Source organism: Calonectris borealis, chromosome 5 (genome assembly GCF_964195595.1).
Source record: "Calonectris borealis chromosome 5, bCalBor7.hap1.2, whole genome shotgun sequence".
NCBI classification, from domain to species: Eukaryota; Metazoa; Chordata; class Aves; order Procellariiformes; family Procellariidae; genus Calonectris; species Calonectris borealis.
In genome coordinates, this window is record NC_134316.1 from 17,173,217 (window position 1) to 17,193,396 (window position 20,180).

Genomic DNA, 20,180 nt, shown 5'->3' on the forward strand with positions numbered 1-20,180 from the left:
GAGGCAGTAACATGTAATGTGTTCAATAAATTTAATGTTGGATATTTCTAATTGCTCACTAGAAATATTTTTGCACTGATTTTTTTTTTCCCAAGAGAAAAGACATTTAGATTTTTAAAAATTCTTTCTCCTTCTTCTGAAGGAGCCTATATTAACCAAGAAATGGTTCTCTATTCTGGCCTTTCTTTCCTATTTCAACAACCAAACTTTCTGTGTAAAGTGCTTAAAAATCTGAAAGAAGTCTTATGAGATTCTGTGTAGGACCTGAAAATCTAGTGATCAAGAGTTACAATAATTCAACTGAATAAACATATTAAGTAAAAAATTTTATTTGCCAATTATCCAATTCGAGAACTAAAAATATTTTGTGGAATGATCTGGAACAAAAATAAAAGGGTAACTCATACTCAGTTATTAGTGGGATTTCTGAAAACCACACTGAACATCCCCCACAGGTTTCATGATAATGTGAAGCTAGAATAAAAAATTAATATCTTCCAGTGATAAAATATTTTTCTTCCTTTTGACCTCAAGAAAACTTTAATTGAATTCACTGGACTATAGTGTCTAGGCTCTGAAAAGAAGGTTATTGCTATCCAATGTGGAAAATGTCATCCTGTGGGAGCAGACGGATAACCATAATACCAGTAATGCTGGACAAAAAATCATCCATGTGGCTGCTGAAGGAAGACAACTATAGCATTAAAAAAAAAAAAATCTTTACTATTAAATTACAATGTGTACTAAAACTTACACTCTGAAACAGACTTTCTTGTGCGTAATCCTGGTTAATAAAAAGGTTGAAGGGTTTGAATATTTTTTAGCTGATGGTTCTGACAAGTTAAGACTAAATATACATTGCGGCAACCACCATTGTATATACGTTTCGTGCACAAATGGAGAAAATAACATGTTGACTGTAATTTCATAAGACCAGAGGGATCAGTCTCAGATTCGTATCTTAAGATAAAATGGTGCAATTACCATTGCAGTCCATCTTTCTGGAATATCTTCAATCAAAGAAAAGTCAACCATAATTGTGGATTTCAATGGAATATAGATGTAGCAAAAACATTTCAGACCACTGTGATTACATCATCTGCATCTTGAAGATCCCGTGCCGTTCGCTCCCAAGCCCAGCACAGCCACAGCTCGCTCGGTGCATTGTAAAGATCAGTGATACCATACAGATGAAGAGAAAACAAACAAAACCCAATCAGGGCTTACAGGGATTAGTGTGCCAACATATGCAGGTTTGCTAACGTGCCCAGGGAGTGGAGGGTGAGGCTCAGGGGTCTCGACCACGGCCCCACCCAACAAGCTTTGCTCAAGCCCATGGTGGGTGGTGGAGGAACCAGGGCTGATGCAATTGCCCATCAGTGGGTCCCTCTAATGAGACTGTCGGGCCAGAGAGGACTTCCTTTTTCTCTGGACAGTGACCTCAGATTGGCACACCTGAAAGTTTGACGAGGAACAACTTTTTATCCTTGGGGAGTGGAGTAAATGAAAACAGACCTGGTAAATGAATCCCAGTGTTAGCAGGGCAGGGCTAAGACACGTGTCCTCTTTCCCTCTCTTGCAGCATGGATGGACCTCACTGGAGTGCTTCTGGCACCTCCTGCTGAAAACTTCTGCCTGCTCCAGGGCACAGACAGTTGGACCCCTCGTCTGCAGGACTGTCAGGTCCGTGATGGATGGGAGGGGGACGAAAGGCAGGAAGATGGTGGGGAGCAAGGGAGAGGGCAAGAAGGATCCCCTAACACCATTACCACTCTGAGCTTTTGGTTTCTTTTCCATCCCACAAGGCACTGTTTATACATTGCGTATCCTGCTTCTCAGCCATATAGACCAACGTGACATGCCACATATGGTGCCATGGACCCCTTTTATTTAATCCACCCTTGAAAAAAAATGCAGTGCCACTGCCATCTCACAGACTTATGCAAGTTATAATAATCACCATTTTAATTTTTCCCACAACTTTGAGGCTTAATAGCTTTAAAATCTTACAAGTTGTAAAAACAATTAAAGCAATAATTTTAAAAATAAGCAGAATGGGACCTTCAAAAGAATGTGAACCTTTAACACTTCACGGTTAAATAAGGGCCTTGTAATACAGTCACTTGAAGGCCAGCCCTGAGAAAACGCAGAAGCATCCTGTGAATTTGTTGATGCTAGTTCAGACAGACTGTTTATTTTCATGATTTCATGGAAGAATTTTAATTTAATGAGTGTTTTATACACTAATGTAAAGCATAGTTTCAACCCTATAATTATAGTGTCAAAATATTTCTGCTTAAACAGCAGCAGCTGACTACAGAAATGTGATTTACATCTGAATTGTATCAGGGGGACACTGCTAAAAATAATCAGCATGTGCCTCTTAATTGAATAAAAAAATTAACAAAGAATATCAATGTATCTCTCAGCCTAAGTCTTTCTGCCTTTCATTTAAACACTCTGCTTATTTGCTTATTGCCTTTTTAGGGCTAAGGTTTCCAGAAAAAGTATAGGCACAGAATGGCCGTGTGTCATTTTGCCCACCCGTTTCTCCCTATTGCACACATAGCGATGGGAAATTGCATGAGCAAATTGTCGGTTCCTGTCATTGGGAGCCTACATTTTTTGAAAATCTCACCATTAATCTTTCAGCTCAGTTTTAAAATAACCAACTGCCATCATGAAACAGGTTTCTCATGCTGCTTAAGGCTGTCAGCAGGTTTTGACCAGTTCAGGCCACATTTTGCTCTTGGAATGGGGTTAGAAATCTTTTTTTTGTTGTTGTTGCTGTTGGAGAATTCATCTTTTGAGGTAATGCCTAGGGCAGCTTCAGATGGGAGAAATCTTAGTTTGCGCTCCCAATCTGTTTGCACCACCACACCACTGGAGACGGGAAGGCAGCCCTGCCGCAGCTGCCCTGGTCTTTGTCTAGCCCTTGTCCAGCTGTAAGGCAGGCTTATTCTCTGTTAGGCTTACAGTACCTTCTAGAGGCCCCGGATGAAATGGCATGTCGTTGTGCCGGGTGTTTTATGCACTTCCCAGGGAGGGATAGTCTCTTCCCCAAAGAAACTACAATCCACAAGCCAAAGCACACAGAGGAAGGACCTTTATCTTTATTTTGGAAACAAAAGACTGTTGTTGAGTCCACATCCACATCTTCTGTGGATGGAAGGACATGGGATCCTTCTGAATATATGCCTCTGCCATGTGCTGGCTCCGTTCTGGGGGATGCCAACAACCCCCCTCTAAAATCTCCTGTGCTCGCAGTTCCCATTGTAGGAGAGGGAGAGGTGGCAAGCGAGGGCACAAAAGGCTATGTCTCCAGTTAGGTCAGCCAAGGAATGCAAACCTGGGAGCTCATCATAGTGTACACCTGCCCATCAAATTCCATCAGGAAATCTGTGGTGAAGCAACAGCTCTTTGCCCAAGATGTTTTGTTTCATTCGTGCAGGAGAACTTGTGAGGAAGAGAAGCCCATGATGCTATGTCACGTACACAAGTGTGCCCTCGTCTGTCTTGTCTTCAATGGATGCGATAGCCTGCTCCTCCTCTTCTGTGCTGCCTGAGCTTTTGTGGGTTTGTGTTAAGCAAATCTGTCTTCCTTCTTCAAAGAGGGTTTAAGATAGCTAGCTAGTCTGTAGGAGATCCTCACTCTTTTCTCTCAGCTTTCAGCTTTGGGCCAGCCCCTTTGCACATAACAGTGCTTACAACCAGCACTTTCTTTTCCAGCCAGGGCAGCCTCAGCAGACCGCTCCAGCAATCACGCAGCCAGTGTCCGCAGCCCAGGGTTTAGCAAGGAGCAGCACAATGCAGCCCCAGTGAGTTACCGAGATCTCCATGGCACAGACTGATAGACAAACACTGTGTGAATCTGTTTTGTGCTGTTTGGTTGCTATTTTCTAGCTTAAGAACGTACAATTATGGCCTTGTACGACCAGCATGTGATCATGAATGCATCTGCAAGTTAGAAGGAAGTTTCCATTATGTGTGGCTAAACTGTATAAATATTGCATACGTGCATTATATATTGCATATGGTCATAGAGGTATATACATGCATACATACGTGAAAATGTATAAATATTATGCTTCCCTTATTTGACGAAGCACAAATTTGGGGTCCTCTAGAATTCAAGGCCTGATCCTGATTCTCATATGTATTAGCTTTAGTTCATTGTATGCCTGCAGCACCAGATGCTCTCCAATGCCAGCAATGTGATACGAAACCTTTTTCACAGGGCAAGATCCTAAAGTTTTGCTATGGCCTTTCATGACACTAGAATCAATGTATGGATGAATCTGGTATTCGTATAGATTTCAATGCCTCTGTGGGAACTGCATATACTCTTTTTATTTTATACTAAGATTCCACTAAATTGTCCTTTGGATTTATTTCAAAGAAGGAAAAGGAGGGAAAAAAGGCAGTAAAGATTGCTCTTCTTATGCTTTAGTTGTTTTTTTAACTCAATTATATTTTGACAATTCTGTATGAAACTTTGGAGTATGTCTTTGTTTAAGCAGTATACCTTCCATAGGAATAGTCAGTTAAATGTATATGGCTAGTTTCAGGCATAACAAGCTTTGACAAGGGCATTTAGCGGTTGTAATTCAAATCTAATTCAGAACATCTTAGCGCTGGACCTGTCAAGCACTTGAAATGCACTGTAGCTGCAAAACCAAGGGATATGGTCTCAGTCGTGCTCTGTGTGGCATCAAGCTGATGTGTCAACAAGAGCAGTTACAATTACAGGTTCTTTCAAGCATACTAAACTAATTTACAGTACCCTGAAAATGTGGGAAAAGGCCTTGCTAGCATAAAGGTATACAGGATTTTTAAACTGCAAAGGCAAGGCAAGTGGCATGGCCATTTCATTCAGGAATTTAAATATTATGCAGTTTCAGTACCACCTTTGGGGGGGGGGGATTAGATTTGTAACTAGATATTTTGTAGATAATAATAGATTTGCCTTGCAGCCATCAAATACCCTTGTCAAATCCCATTAGAATCACATTGCACATTTATTTGAAACCTCAATCTAAAATGCATGGATTTGCTAAATGAGGATGGGGTCCTAATTGCACTGGCACTGATGGGTCCTTTTTGTTTGTCTCTCTTGTTTACCTGATAAATACCATTTACATTGGCTGCAAAATGCTTAAGCTTCTTCTGCTTACAGGGATTAGAAAACTTAGAGCAAAGGGAGAGGTCTTTCCAGAAGCAGATCTGATCCAAGGATGTCCCACAAAAAACAAGACAGAATTACAGTAACCAACATGTAATTTTAACATCAAGATATAAAAAGACTTGATTTTAAAGTGCACCAGTGATTTAAAGCAGCTGCACACATTTAGAGGGCATTGCTTTAATGTGCACACAAAGGCTAATGGAAGCTTTTACAAAAGAAAAAAAAAAAATCAGGTTTTATGATTTATCTACTTTTTATGCACAACATTATAGGCCCTTCCCCCAGGGACTCATAAATGTGATTTTTACTTCCCAAATTACAAAGCTAGTCAATTATTTGGGAATGAGTCATTCATTCAAAAGTGTCTGTAATGGGATGTGTTAACCATCAGGAAATTTTACACCAATTGGAATTATAAACACCAGGGTAAAAAAAACCTCTTGGCCAACCAGGTATGTCTATTTGTGAAACCTTGAGTATGGAGTGCAGTGTAATGCATGCTGGAGAAGTCCTGAGAAGCTGATTTGGAGGGGCGGAAGGGGTGGTGAATTTTTTTTTTTCCTTTCGATTGTATAAAATGTGTTTATTTTATTTTGAAATAATGTAGTTAGCAAGTCTGCAGCAACTTGCAGTCAAGGCTCCTAAAGCACCTTATAAACTTTTGTCAATTAAACCTTGCAGCCATGTACAGGGTAAAGAACTATTAGCCCCATTTTATGGAACGAGAAGCTGAGGGCCAGAGGTGGCTGCTGGTGGGCAGACATGCAGGCATTTCCTTTGGTGGCCGAAACCACTCCTTCCCCTACCGCAACTCCTTCAAGGCCAACAAGTACCAAAGGAGCTGTTTTTGATTTGCATCTGCTTTCCTCTATATCTGCCTGTTGGCCCCCAAGGACTTGCACTGACCCACCCAGAAGTCATCTCTGGGGTTAACAGCGACCCCGAGCATGGATGCGACCGATGACTTGTGCCTAAACTGGTTGCCAAAGGATGTATTGTTGAAACATCAAGGGGTTTTTTTGGCCACTGTAAACTCTAGCTGTATCCTAGGCCAAAATTAGAAAACCTCTGGGGATCTGCATTAGACGCTAGTCCTCCAAAGAGGACACCAGTCCGACAGAGAGGAAAGAAGAGAAATACATATGAATAGATAGGTATGTCTCTGCTGACATTTCCTCTGCTCCTGCTTGATGAGGGAGCAACCTATTAAGTCCCTTCTCGTTGTCAGTGCACTTTTCTGTTGAAGACATTCCATCTTTGTTCTCAAAAAAAGAAATTCATACATGCATTTGCAAGTAGGTGAATGAAGAACGAAGGGTAGAAAAGTAGGGATACTGTATTAATATTGCTACTATTTTTTTAAATATCATTAGGACATAAAACATTATTTCTCTTTTTTTTCTAAAGCAATTTGAATGTTGTAAATAACTTCAGTGATGGAAATGTTTGCCGTGGTTCTGCCCAGAAAGCATAGCAAAGAACTGTCACTCTGCTTGTGTGACATCCTGGTTTTTCCACAACAACTTCTGAAATACAGTTTTATACAAAGCAGACTCTTAATTACTGTATGTAGTCTCCAGGCTCCTAGGTGATATAACATCTGAAATTCAAATCTCAGCTCCTCATACTCAGAGGGGCCACTGATTCCACATGCAGAATACTGGATTGCCAATGTAAAGACAGAAGGACAATCATGGAAAGCTTGGAAAGAAGAGAAGTCACCACATAGCAACATCCTGATGAGGTCATACACGGCAGGTACTTTGGGGATAAGCCGTAAAAAGGGTAATTCAGACTTGAAGAAATGGCCCACAGGGCCTTGGCTAAATATTGTCAAGGATGGGGAGGGCTTCAAGTACAGGAGCAACTGCCACAGATCTCGTCTGCAGGCAGATGCAGAACAGCAAGAGGTATCATAGGACCTATAGCAGAAAGGTGTGCAGCAAGGGCTGAACTGCCCGCTGCTTTATGAGCTAGAGAAAGATACATCGCAAGTCTTACCCCTACCTAGACCACGTTCATAAGGTTCATTTTCTCAGGTTTTGCACAATGCCTTGTTTCCTTTTTTGTACTTAAATCTAGACCATTGGAGTGCAGAACTGGGTACTTTGCATCAGGTATTTCCTCGCAGCTGCATTTCTGCTGGCTGGGTTGCAAATACCGTGAACACGTAGCTGCCATGGTGAGCTCTGTTTTCTTTTCTCTGGAAATGGAAGAAAAACACAACAGCATCTCATGAATGCTCTAAAAACTAGGTGTTCAGAATATGTGTCCAGATTGGAACTATGTGACATAAGCCTATCAAAATGACAGAGGAATGTAGGCTATTTTAAGACAGTAATAAAGCCAAAGCATGCTTCTAAATAATCAAGTTCATTCCATATCCTGTTTGCAAGTAATGCCATTTTCCAAGCAAAGGCTGGATCCTACAAGGACTTAAGAATGGCATTACCATTAAGTGTGTGAGCAGATACATTGCCTTCAGAAAAGCTATACATAACATAAAAATTAAATATATATTTAGGTGTTCACAGAACTAATTTCTAATAAAGCCAGTCATGGATTGCTGAACCAGGCCCTGAATAGTTTGGCAGTGCATGATGAAAGCTTTCCTTCTGTAAATTACCTTCTGTGAAATACTTTAACTGAGTTCCAGACAAGTGGGAAGATTAAAAAAAAGGTGGAAAATTTCAGAGAAAAATAGATTTCCTGAAGTATTAGTTAATACTTCAAGAACTTATCTGCTACATAAGGCTAAAGGGTCATTTGTTAAATTTTTAAGTATTTTCCTGACATGTATTTTTCCAAAGAAATCTAAAAAATATTAAGTAGCTTGGGCTCAGGTGTTATTTACAGCACAAATCAAGAATTCTTTTTTTCCCACCAAACTCACATGCCAGGAATCTGACATAGGATCTGAACCACAGCGATTGAAAATTAAAGAAAGTAAAGGCTATTCTCTTTGTCATCACACTTCCACTTATAGTGATATGCTCTTTTGTTATTAAACAGGCCCAATCAAAACAAAAGGGATACTGTTTCTTTTATGAGTAATGCACTAACCCACCAGCAGAAAAAAGTTCACGTAAAACGTATGGGTTCGGACAGCCTAAGATTTATTACGATGGCTACAAAAATTATTCCTTCTTAACAGCACTTAAATTGTCTAATTATTCACAGATGTTTTCAATTTGTTTCAGGTTCTTAATTAGAGGGTAGGGTCCTCTGCCCAAGTCCTAAACTAGCACTGCAAAAACCTAAGAATTGCTTCATGCTAAACCAGCCCAGCCCTGGGGCTGATTAGTGGAATCCACTGCAAGATAATTTGTTATTCATACTTATCCATCCGCCTCCCGCTGGGCTGAGATAAAGATTACGGAGAGACACAATTTCCTTCTTGTTTGTATAATTATTTTGATCCATCAAGGCAATCATGGTCTGAATGGAAAAAAAAAAGGTAGCGTTTGCTGTTCTTTTAGAGGAGCAATGCAGGGTAAACAGATACGTTTGAGAGCCACCACCTGATAATCTTAATTAATCTCTGGATTTGGGGTTAGGACATCCTTGTTAAAATTTAGTGTAACAGCAGGAGGCTGTGTGCCTGAGGGGTTCTTGGGGAGCGAATAGATGTGCAACCTGCAGGTAGGAGTGACTCCTAGGGTTTTTAGACTTCCAGCAAAGACAACTTTCCGGAAGGATGTTACAGGGCACAGCTGGTCTCTGCTGATTTTGGATAGGGAGCTAACAGTTTATCGCTGAGAAGAACATGCCAGTTCTCTTTATATATATGGGACCACAAAAATGGAGGATTATGTCATATTTAGAAAGATGAGGACTCAATTATTCTTTTAAGGTTGCCTCAGATTTGTCCTAGACATTTTCTTTCCTTTGAATACTGTCCATGCTTCAAGCATTACAGTCTTGAAAAGTCAAAATCCGGTGAGGCTCCTTGTTCTCCCTCTACCTGTGAAATGGTCATGCATTTTGCATCAGCAGCATACGCGTAGGTGCAATTCCTGCCCTTGCATGCAGGAATTTGCACTTGGGTTGGATGGCTGACTGGGCACATGCAGTAAAGGGAGCTCGAGCCAGTTCCAAAGGAAGTCTTACTGGTTTAAATGGGAGTGAGATCAGGACCTGAATAAATCTTTCAGGTCACCAGCTGCACTTAGCTGGCCTCATTAAAATTCAGGTCCTTAATATCTGTGGGTGAGCGTATGAAAGGGGGTTATGGGGTGAATTGGTCAACAGATTTTAGGTTTGTTTGTGCTCCCTGTGGACTCCCCTACTGAAAAAGTCCTAAAGAGTTTAATAGGAAAAAAGAACCTTTTTTTTTTTTTTTAAAGTATCCTATAGGATTTAATAGGGAATTATATCCTGACTATGGACATTTTTTTATGGTTCAGATAACTGTAGGCAAGACTGATTTGTACATTAATGCATTTTTCTAGTGTGTCTCAATTATAGAAACATCTGCAGTAAGTGAACTTGAAACCTCTTTGGTTCCCTGTGCAAATTCTCACTATTCAAAAGTCCTCATGTTTTCCTATTTCTTGCCTTTAGCTTAATAGTTTCAGAGTGGGTTGCAATAGTATGTAACTGTGTAGTTTACAAAAGAAAGGGGCATTTTTTAATATAATAGCTTAAATCCTTCAAATCCTGCATTCAGAAAACATACCTAGCTCAGCATCGGTTGATCTCCTGGAGGGTATTAGCAGCATCTAGAGACAAAGATTTTCAGCCTAAACAACAGTACTCACCCCATGCAGCACTTTATTGGGCTGGGGAGTTTATATGAATCCCCTCTTACAGTCATGGCTGTTTAATGGAAAAGTGGAGTTTTGTCTGGTTTTCAGCCTGGTACACAGTGTGATTTTCTATTACTCTCTGGTGTCATTTGCACTGGTGCAAAATCAGCGTAAGCTGCTACCTCTCAGCCTTTAGGTGGGCTATTTCACAAGGTGTGGGACAGCGGAGAATTTTTTTTCAGCTAATTGGAAAATGAAATACTACTATCTTAAAACACATCGTTAAGTTTGTAAAGTCCTTTTCCAGGTTCATATAACAGGTTTATAGCAAGTTGCTCTTGTTCTGGGTGTGTTGGACAGCACAGGCAAACTTCCGCAGGTCTGTTCAGCGGTGAATGGTTTCGACTCACCGTTCACTGCGTGGTACCTCCAAAGCACAGCTGATACCAGCTCCAGGCTACCAGCAGCACGCTCCCTCTGGTGAGATGGCATGAGACCAGTTTTGCCTCTGTCTCTGCATGGAGCCCAGGGCCAGTGTCTGCTTTCCAGCCACTTCTCCGCAACCAAAATGCCCCCCTCGGGGGTTTTCGCCCTGGGTTTTGCCCACCTCAAGAGGTGCAGAATCCCTTCCTTCCAGCTGACAGTGGGCTGCAAGTGAGGGGCCTTTGCTGTCATCTCACTTGGTAAAAGGCAGTCCAGTTCCTGGAAAGTTTTTGTCCAAACAAGCACAAAAAAAAAGCTAACAAATAAGCCCAGAAATAAAGGCACTGAAGTCAATTACTGTCATTACCATAATCAAGAGAGTCACAGTGGGCAAGGGCTGGGTCCTATGGATCTCCCCTTTGGAAGAAGTAAGGAAGACTTTCATTATGGTGGAGAATCTGGGGAGAGACTAAGCAGGTTGCCCAGTATCAACAAGGAGTCTGTGGTAGACTTCAGAATTGAACTGGAGGTTCATACCTCATGTGTAACTTTCCTGGTTTTTTTTTTAACTTTCTGAAATAGCTCTGCTTAAGGCTTTCCACCTAGATTATACATGTTGACACAGCTTTCTTACTGGGACACAAACGTCTGCTGGGTCAATGTATGTTGGTTATCATAGTTACGTGGACATCTGCTGATATATACACTTCTCTTCTGCGTATATAAGGGCCAATTCCCATGAAATCGATTGAAAGTCGATTAATATCACTGACCTTTGCCTCAGACCTGGAGTAAAAGTGCTTGCACAGATATTTGAAAACTTAGGTTGTACTGTGACCATTGCTGTTGTTTGTCCTCTGCCCAAGCTTGGCAGCAAGTGGATTTTGACAGGAGAAATGGCACGGGCAGCTTTGAGATGGCTGATATCTGAGCCTTGAGAAGGTTCAGTCTGGTTTTGGACTTTTGTGATAGCAGCCTGATGTATTACCATTATTACCAATGTAATTTTATGCTTGTATGAACCATCCCAGTGTTTTGTTAAGTCTTAACTTAGTTTACATTTTAGTTGTTCACTGGGACACCAATAAGAAAGAAATATCCTTAAAGAAAAAATAGCTGGTGACTCAAAATCAAATCCTGCTAATAGTTCTCTCCCAATAAAATTGGTATCACTGATATGAAGGCAAAATCTTCACATTATATATAATATGATATACTATAATACATAATAGAATATATATGCACACATAAAACCCTAATGCTTTAAGAGTTAGGATTTAGAAAATATATAGTGAAACAAAATTACATTCACTGCTGGCCACCCTATTACCAAAAAGGATCTAGATAAACTGGAAGGACTTCAAAGAGGAGACGTTAAAGTGACTGGGAATCCAGGGGAATTGAATTATGTGGAAGGATTAAAGCACCAAAAACCTGTATCTAGGAATTGTTGAGGAGGTGACTCAGGGCTCTGACTCACATCAGAACTGGCACTGTTTTCGGCTGTCATATGGAGGTAAATTGAAGCTGGGGCTGGTTTATACTGGGCTGTAAATTGCCATGGTTTTGATATGGCTTCACAGGCAGTTGAGTCGTCTCTGCAGCGGGGCTGGAAACCTCGAAACGTGGGGCTGGAAACCTCGAAACGTGGCGCTGGAAACCTCGAACCGTGGGGCTGGAAGGGGCAGCGGGGGGCTGGAATGCCGTCACACTGCTCAGGAAGGCTGCTCTGTCCCAAGAAGGCGATCAGCGATTCTCAAGCAAAGCGCTGGCACCTGGGTTAGGAAACTGCACCCAACCACCTCATCAGCAGGAGCTTTGCTTTTCGAGGGTACTGGTGACTGCAAGGCTTGACCCCAAAGGGCTGCTGGACCTTGAACTGCTGACCAGTCCAGATGCCACTTTCTAGATGCTGTTGTCCCCGCATGTGGCCGTGGCGTTACCCCAGGGGCTGTGCTCCAGCTGGGAAGCGCAGGGATGCAGCAGGAAAATACAAGTACCCTGCAAATGGCTGACTGAGACATGGGAGGAATAGAGTCATCTGCTCATGGACACACAGACGGTTTCCAACAGAGGAAGGGATCCAGCCTAGACCCTGAGGTCCGGATACATAATCAAACCAAAAAGTTCCCTCCCTTGTAGCTCAGCCAGGTTAGAGGGAATATGAGGAACGTACACACATAAAATCAGAAAAATAGAAATCGCATCAAGAAAAATTCTTAATGGTAAGACATCACCTTGTGCATGAACCGTTTGCTCTTTTCCCCATTTTCAATTTTTTTTTTTTTTAAAAACAAACTTTTTTCTCAGTAACACATTGATAAACTTTCTCCGTGCCCCCTTGGGAAAGTTCTTGTTGTGGGACCCAAAGGACATGGTTCCTGTTACGTGAGATTTTTACATTTAGATGCAGCAAAATCATGTTACAGGAAATAACGCTGCTCACTATGTTTATTTTTGTCCTCTCAGACAGGTTGGTTGATTTTACACACCTGTTTCACTCCAAACAAGAATAATTTCCTTTCAGGTATTATCTGACAAATTAGGGTGTATTTTCATAATGAAATCCTATCCTTTATTTTAATCAGTCACAAAATGAGATCTACTCCTGCAAGAACATAAAAAAATTACTTAAAGGTCAAGATATTGATATTATATTGTCATTTTAGGTGTGAGAAGATCCATTTCATGACTGGAGCTCTATTAATAAGGAACTCTGACTTGCGTATCCAGGCACATAAGACACAGCACATCAGATGCTGATACCACTTCACTTCAATGGCTTTTATGGGTACTGACTGATAAACTTTTCAAAAAGTAACAGACTCTATGTATAAATTCTTACTGAATCAGATCACCAATTACTTCTGTTTCCCCCATATTTGGAACTTCCTCTTCTTATTTTGTTTAGAAAAAAGTGTACTTATCCCACTTAAAACTATTTCCTTTTTCCTCTTCGCAAAGTGAAAAAGCAGAGAAGTGAATTAGTAAACATAAAAGAGCTATACATCTGCTGCAACAACTTATTGTTGGAAATCTTGAATCCTAATTAAGGGAAAGAAGAGAAGCTGACCTTTGGAAAGCGATAATGTTGTAATATTTTACGTATATGAGCATTTGGAGAACTGCAACCGCTTTTGTGTTTGAATTTATAAGTGAAAGGTAAAATATTATTAATGTAAGTGAAACATGCTTCAAGCAAAGAATAAAGCAATGAATCATGTTAAATGAATTTTTAAAGAATGTGCAAAGGATGTGTTCCTATTCCTGAATGGTTAGTTTCTTGCAAACAGGCTGTTAGGTTGAAACCGTATCTGTGGTTTGCTGTTTAATGAAAGAGCAAGATAAACTGGGGAGACTACAACAATAATGAAAAAACAGAAATCCATGAGACAGGTTTTGTAGAGCACTTCCTCAGGGAGAGGAAAGGCAGGAGGGATGGATTGCTAACGACTAGAACTAAAATGTTTGATGGCATTACCAGGCAATGTAAATACAGGCTAATGGCCTCATCCTGCAACACCTCTTCTGAGGTGCTGAGTGAGCAGCCTCAAAACTGACCACAGCCAGCAGAAGCCTAGACTTTTTTAGGATGAGACCTGAAGTTATTGGGAACACGGAGCGGGATTTCAGTCCCTGCCAGCACTGCTGGTGGGAACACAGGGTCTGGTCCCCAGAAGACACAAACTCCGAGAATCATCGTCCCCTTCACGTTTCTATCTAGGGTAGCCTGAATTTCATGGGCTTCTGTACTAATTTCTGCTTTAAGAACTCCCATCCTTACAGTTACTTAGGGAGACATTCAGGTCCCTAAACATAGGTGGCTTCCAGCCCTCCATAAGGGCATGAGTTTCTTGTAGGGGTCCTCTGTCATCTCTGCTGATGATGTCCTTGGTACCCTCAGAGGTCCAGGACGGCACTCAATACCTACAGCTAGGCACCGGCACTGCTTCCTCAGTTCCAACAGGAGTATCTGGATGGAAGAGGTAGGTTTTAATTTATTGCAATAATTTCTCTCTAATGTTCCCACTGCATTTGTGCAGGTGAAACGTTCCTGGCTTAGTCTTCCAGAGGCTGCAATTCTCCCTGGATAAGAATCGGTTTGGATGTAGCAACTTTTTACACAAGTATAACGGATCTTAGACATTGCAAATCTATGAAGAGAAGAGTACACATGGTTACTGTGGTTGTCGAAAAAACCAAAACTGCCAATGTGCATCAGAAAAGAAAAGCAGTAGTTCTGGCACTGGAACAATATTATATAAAAGTCTTCTTTATGGGTCTTGGGGCAAATTCAGTTGTTTCTTTATACTCATGCGCTCCTTTTGAGCAGCTGGTGCTCTTCCCATGGACATGAGAACACATTCCCTCTCACCATTTTCTTTTCAGCTGCACAACTCCTTCTTCAGGTATGGCAGCTTTAAAACAACAAAAAAGTACTCTTTAGCCTGATTGACCTTTAAGCACATGGCCTGTGAAAACATCGTCTTCTTTATATCTACCGTACTCTGTATATCCAAGCGCACATTTGACATTTATGTTTTCCTGAGGCAGTAAATTTTCCTTCAGCTGACACTGAAGTAAATGCTTTAATCAGAATAAATCTGACTCTTTAAATCAGCTAACTACATCTATAGCAAATTAATTACTAAAAATGGCTGTGCTTAAGGAGGCTGGATGTTTCTAGTATTTATTAAGAGCATGGCTTTTTTTTTCTACAGTTTCTCAAGAGATTTAATCTCTGCACAAGTGAATAATTCCAGTTCACTTCGATGGGTCTACTATGTGGATTAGGTGTTATTAGTTTGAGCCCTAAACTTAATGTGAAAGCTACTGCAGGCAGCAAACTTCTGTGCTCCTGAGGGAAAAACAGGACTGGACAAGGGTGAAGAGAGTCATCTTTAACTCACATTGTCTACAGAATGGATGTTCCTGGGAGCTGGTGACATTCGAGCCCTTGCAGAAAGGGCCCTGGGCTTTGTGGTCAGCCTGGGGTTGGAGGTGGGATATCCCTGTGCCGAGCACGGAGCTCAAGGCACGGGCTGTGCTTGAGCATCTCTCTCTGCTACCAGCCTTGCTCTAGGCAGGCACTGGACTTAGCCCTAGGTCTGACCTAAGGTCTGACCTACTCCTAAAATACTCTGCAGGTACAGCCGTTGAGCCCGAACAGAAGCCTATAAAAAACTTTGCTGCAATTTTTAACAGGAAATGCGTCTGGCCTCCATAATAACAATAACTGTCGTAATTAAAGACATTCTTTAAAATTTCATTTTGTTGAGAAATGAAGCTTTGGCTGTTTGGAAGAAATGTCAATCCAAACCCTTTTTGTGAAAGGAGCCTTTAACGACTTTCAAAACCTGCTGTAACTGTCTAGGATAACTCAGAAATCCAAACTTCTGAACATGTCTTTTCTTCCATGTAGGTGATCAGAGCAAACTCCCTCTTTTTCTGTTTTTCATGTCTTTCACAAAATTCTGTCAATTATATTGAAACCCAGGCAAACCCTTTAGTTCACACTTTGTTATGAAAGAATGTATTTTTCAATTTTTCCAGAGTTTTCACAATATCTTTCCCCTAAGTATGACCGCTGTTGCTCAGAAAGCAGTGGGTTTGGCCAAACCTCTTTCATAGATGAAAACTATAATGGGAAATAAAAATAAGAGCTTCCGCCACCCTGATGGACTCCCATTATTTAGCCCTTTGTTTCTCTCCCAAAATACTTGAAGAGCAGAACAGGCTGTATTCAAACCCGCCTGCAGCTTGGCGTCAGGCTGTTTCCCAAGACGCTATTGAACATCTAATTTGTGGTGGAAGCATCTTCCCGTCAGATCTCCCACTCCCTTGGTTAAAATTATGACCCTCAATGGCAGTGGGTGTGGGGCCGTATATCTGTGATGCCCTGCAGCCCTGCAAGAGTGCGAGGGGCTGGCGTGGTGTGCCAGAGCTGGCTGTGGGGCACACAGGAGGGAGAGGGGGATCCCACCACCCTAACGTCACACAAACACTGGGAGAGGCTCTCCTGGCTTTCCCAACTGGCATGCCCGTGAGAGGCAATACCAACCAAAATTTTAGGGCATTCGCCAGAAAGCTGGTATTTGCCGTATTGAGAAACCAATTTTTCCAAGCCACCACTTGTATGGTGCAAAGGTGGAAAGACAGCATCACGAGGCCTTTCTCTTTGCCAGATTTTATATGGGCAAAGCAAGATGTGTCTGAACCATGCCAGGGTGTCCCACGCTTACTTCTGGTTAAGTCTGACAGGTTTGAACCAGCAGAAAAGCCCAGCATCACTGGAGGAGCAATGTGCACAGTAACTCTAGGGGCCCGCTTTCCTGTTCATACCTGTGCAAATCTGAAATCTTCCTGCTGAAGTCAGTGACGTGACTTATATTTCAAATGGACATCGTTCAACTGAAAGTGCTGGCCCTGGGGATTTCAGCTCTTGTGAAATCTGGGTAAGGGTGTGTTTCCGGGGTAAAAGTACCATTCTCTCAGTATTCATGGGGACCCTGAGCAATCATCACTCTACTCACAACAAAAAAAAAGAAAAAAAAATCAGAAGCTAACCAGATAAAAAAGAGACCTTAACTGGATAAAAACAACAGCAGTTGCAGACACTTTATAAGTCTGATGAATGAGTGATTTGACACTTGCTTGCAAAATCCTGCAAAATTACTGAGGTTTTCCCCTCACTGTTACAATGAAAAGCAAGTCAGAGATTAAGCCACTGATCCACCAAAGAGTTCAAACTCTGCTGAAGGATGGAAGCCAACAGAGCTGCCAGATTCATGAGGTCATGTTCAGAGTGAGATAACTCTGTCCAAATCTCATTCTGAACATGAGTTTGCTTTCTGGTATGCATGTGAAACCTTTCAGTTTCTCCATTGACTTTAATTTTCATTCGTTCTAAGCTTGCTAAACTGGTAACTTGGACAAAGATGTTAAATAAATAAATAAATTAATAATAGAACTTGTTTGCCAAAGAGATAGTTTTCTGACTTTCTCTGCTCAGACAAAAACCGCTAAAAAAAAGCAATACTGAGCCAGCCAGTATTGCAATGTGTTTAACAAAGATGTAACCAAACTAATGTTCTGGATTTAACATCCGTAGGTGCAGGACGGTCCACAAGCTGCTGTGAATTGCATCACTAGCTTGTTTCCTTTTCTTAAAAGTTTCATCCACACTCTCAAATAAAAGCAAATTTTGGGTAATTTTGGTCCTGAACTCTTAGCCTATAGACTAACACTAAGCCACAAAATAATGCAAGAAAGTGGGAATTTGAATGGATGAATATCGTGAATTTCTGAGGATGTCAGAAATGGAGCAAATAGTAATCATAGCTCCTGATGGAATGATAATTAATAAATTCACAGATTTTTCCCACAGTATGCCACTGCAGTGATTCCAGCTAGTTTTTTTCACCTGTGGATCTCACACTACATAGTGAAATACCTACGTTTCATCATGCCCGTTTCATAGATGATGAGGTTGAGGCACTGAGAGGGTCTCATGCCCAGGTGATGACTTAAAAAAAACTCAACAAAAAGCCCCAAGTGGTCCAAGACGTGTCCCTGTGCTGGGTCACGGGGGGCACTGGCCACATCCAGCTCTTCCTGCAGGTGACCGAGGCCAGCGGAGGGGCCTGTGCTGGGTCACGGCGCGACGTCCCCACTCAGCCCTGCCCCGGTGCACAGCTGGATGGGCTAATGCTTTTCTGAGAGCAGGATTTTGTATGTGGTCTGTACACAGCCCCTGGACAGGCCACCGCCCCGACACCATCCTCGGGGACCACGCTGGGGGTTGCCCAAGCAAAGGAGAAGAGGAAAGGGTAAAATGTGGTAACAGAGGCACAGGAATTGGTGAAGGGCATCTGAGTAGTACCTGAGACGATTAAAAGTACCTGAGTAACTTTTAATTAACTGGATATCAGGTTAATTGAACTTCTGAGGCCAGAGGCAGGCTGTTCTCAGTGAATAATTCGAGGCATTTGCATTCTCCAACAGGTTGCAATAGCACAGATTTGGCAGCTGACTTCGCAAGTGACCCCTGCTAAAACAGAGTATGCAGCGAGTCTCTCCTGCTAGATTAAAGCAGGGTGAGAGTCATGCAATTACGGGTCCAGTGAGGCTGTGCTGGTCTGAAACATTTCCAACTTAAAGATTCACTGAGTAACCTTGAGGACATCTCTTGGCATATTTAATGCTGAAAGATACTGAGATACTATAACACAGTTTTTATGTAGTTTTTATGTACCAGTAAGCCCAGACCTAGGTGTTCAAGTACCAAACATCTACTGAAAACATGTAAATCTGGCATTTAAATATCTTAGAAAATCTTAACCTGAATCCTGAAGTCTTAATTGAACGAAAGACCTTCCACTGACTGCAACAGGAGTTTTGTCAAAGTAAGGACCAAAAGGTTTATTCTTAAATTAGAAGGCAAGTAGTTGGTAACTGGATGAAACTGCTTGTTTGGGAAAGTCAGAGCGGCTTTTGTATAGTAGTAGCAGAAATGCTAATGCCATTTTTTCTTGCAGATCAGTGACAGAAACAGAACTATTAAAAAATCAGTTTTTGAATAAGTTATCTATGACTTCAATTTCTCAGTGTAGATTTGTGGGCAGGCTGAATTTGCCTGTCTGTAATCATTATTAGATAAAAAAAGACTTTAAGGTAACTATTTGGGTTAAAAATGATAACTTTCCAGTGATCATCTGCACCCTGTCATTTTGACTTCTTAAGCCTGAAGTTTGCAGTGCCTCAGGCGAAAACATTACTGTTACCGTGCCTCAGATAAGATGCGGCCTGGCTTTTTTTATATATAATATTTATTGTATATTGGGCATTGCTAAAGGGGATCTTATTTTAACTGAAGCCAGATTTTCTGTAGTTAATAGAGTTAGGAATGGTGTATTATTTTCCAACTTGGACGGGTTATTAATACTTATAAGTTGTGAACATGGAAAGAATTCCCATAAATCTGCGCAGTGCACTGCAGTTTACAGCAGAAGAGATAAAGATGTATGAAAAGCTGCTGAGTGCCTGCACGTTACATTCGGCCCCTGTTCAAGGACCCGATTCTGCTCCGTGGCTCTGGGGCACCCTGGAGGAGAGGATGCCTGCGTGGGGCTGCCAGCGGCTCCCAGGGCCGGCTGGACCCGGGGTCAGCTCTCCTCCTCCCCAGACGCCGCTCTCCAGCTCTACGTGTTTTCCACATGCGTCATGACAGTCCTCTGCCTCCCCAACGGGTGTGGTTCAGCCAAAAGTGGGAGGATTTAGCAGGACAATGCAGAAATGTTAAAGGATTGATGACTGATTATTTTTTCCCCTCTATTTTAAAAGGCAGAGTGGGCAAGGTACTTCTTCTGTGTTGCTTAAAGGGACGAGCATCATTCTCAAGTTGAAAGGCCTCACTCCAGTTAACCAGAGATATCATATTCAGACGTCAGTGTCCTATATCAGATTCTGGATCCAAAGAAAGTTATATACACCTGTATGTGTAAAGCTGGCCTTTTGCCCCTGCTGTGCCATATGTAATTAGGGGTCATTTTTATTCAGGCTCCTCTTTTTCAGTCACGCACATGCCTCCCTTGCACGCACAAGCATGGCATTCATGCAAACCAGGTGCATGCAGAAAAGAATTTTGCTCTGAATATGTATTTAGGCAGCAGTAACTAAGCTCTCCAAATATTTCTCCTGATGTGCACAGGGCTTTATGTAAAAACCGGGACAGACTCTTACTTTTACCTTTAATTTCTCAGTTGTTCTGTTCAGGAATCCAAAGGAGATATTCCCACATTACAACTGCTCTGCTGCTGCTTCGC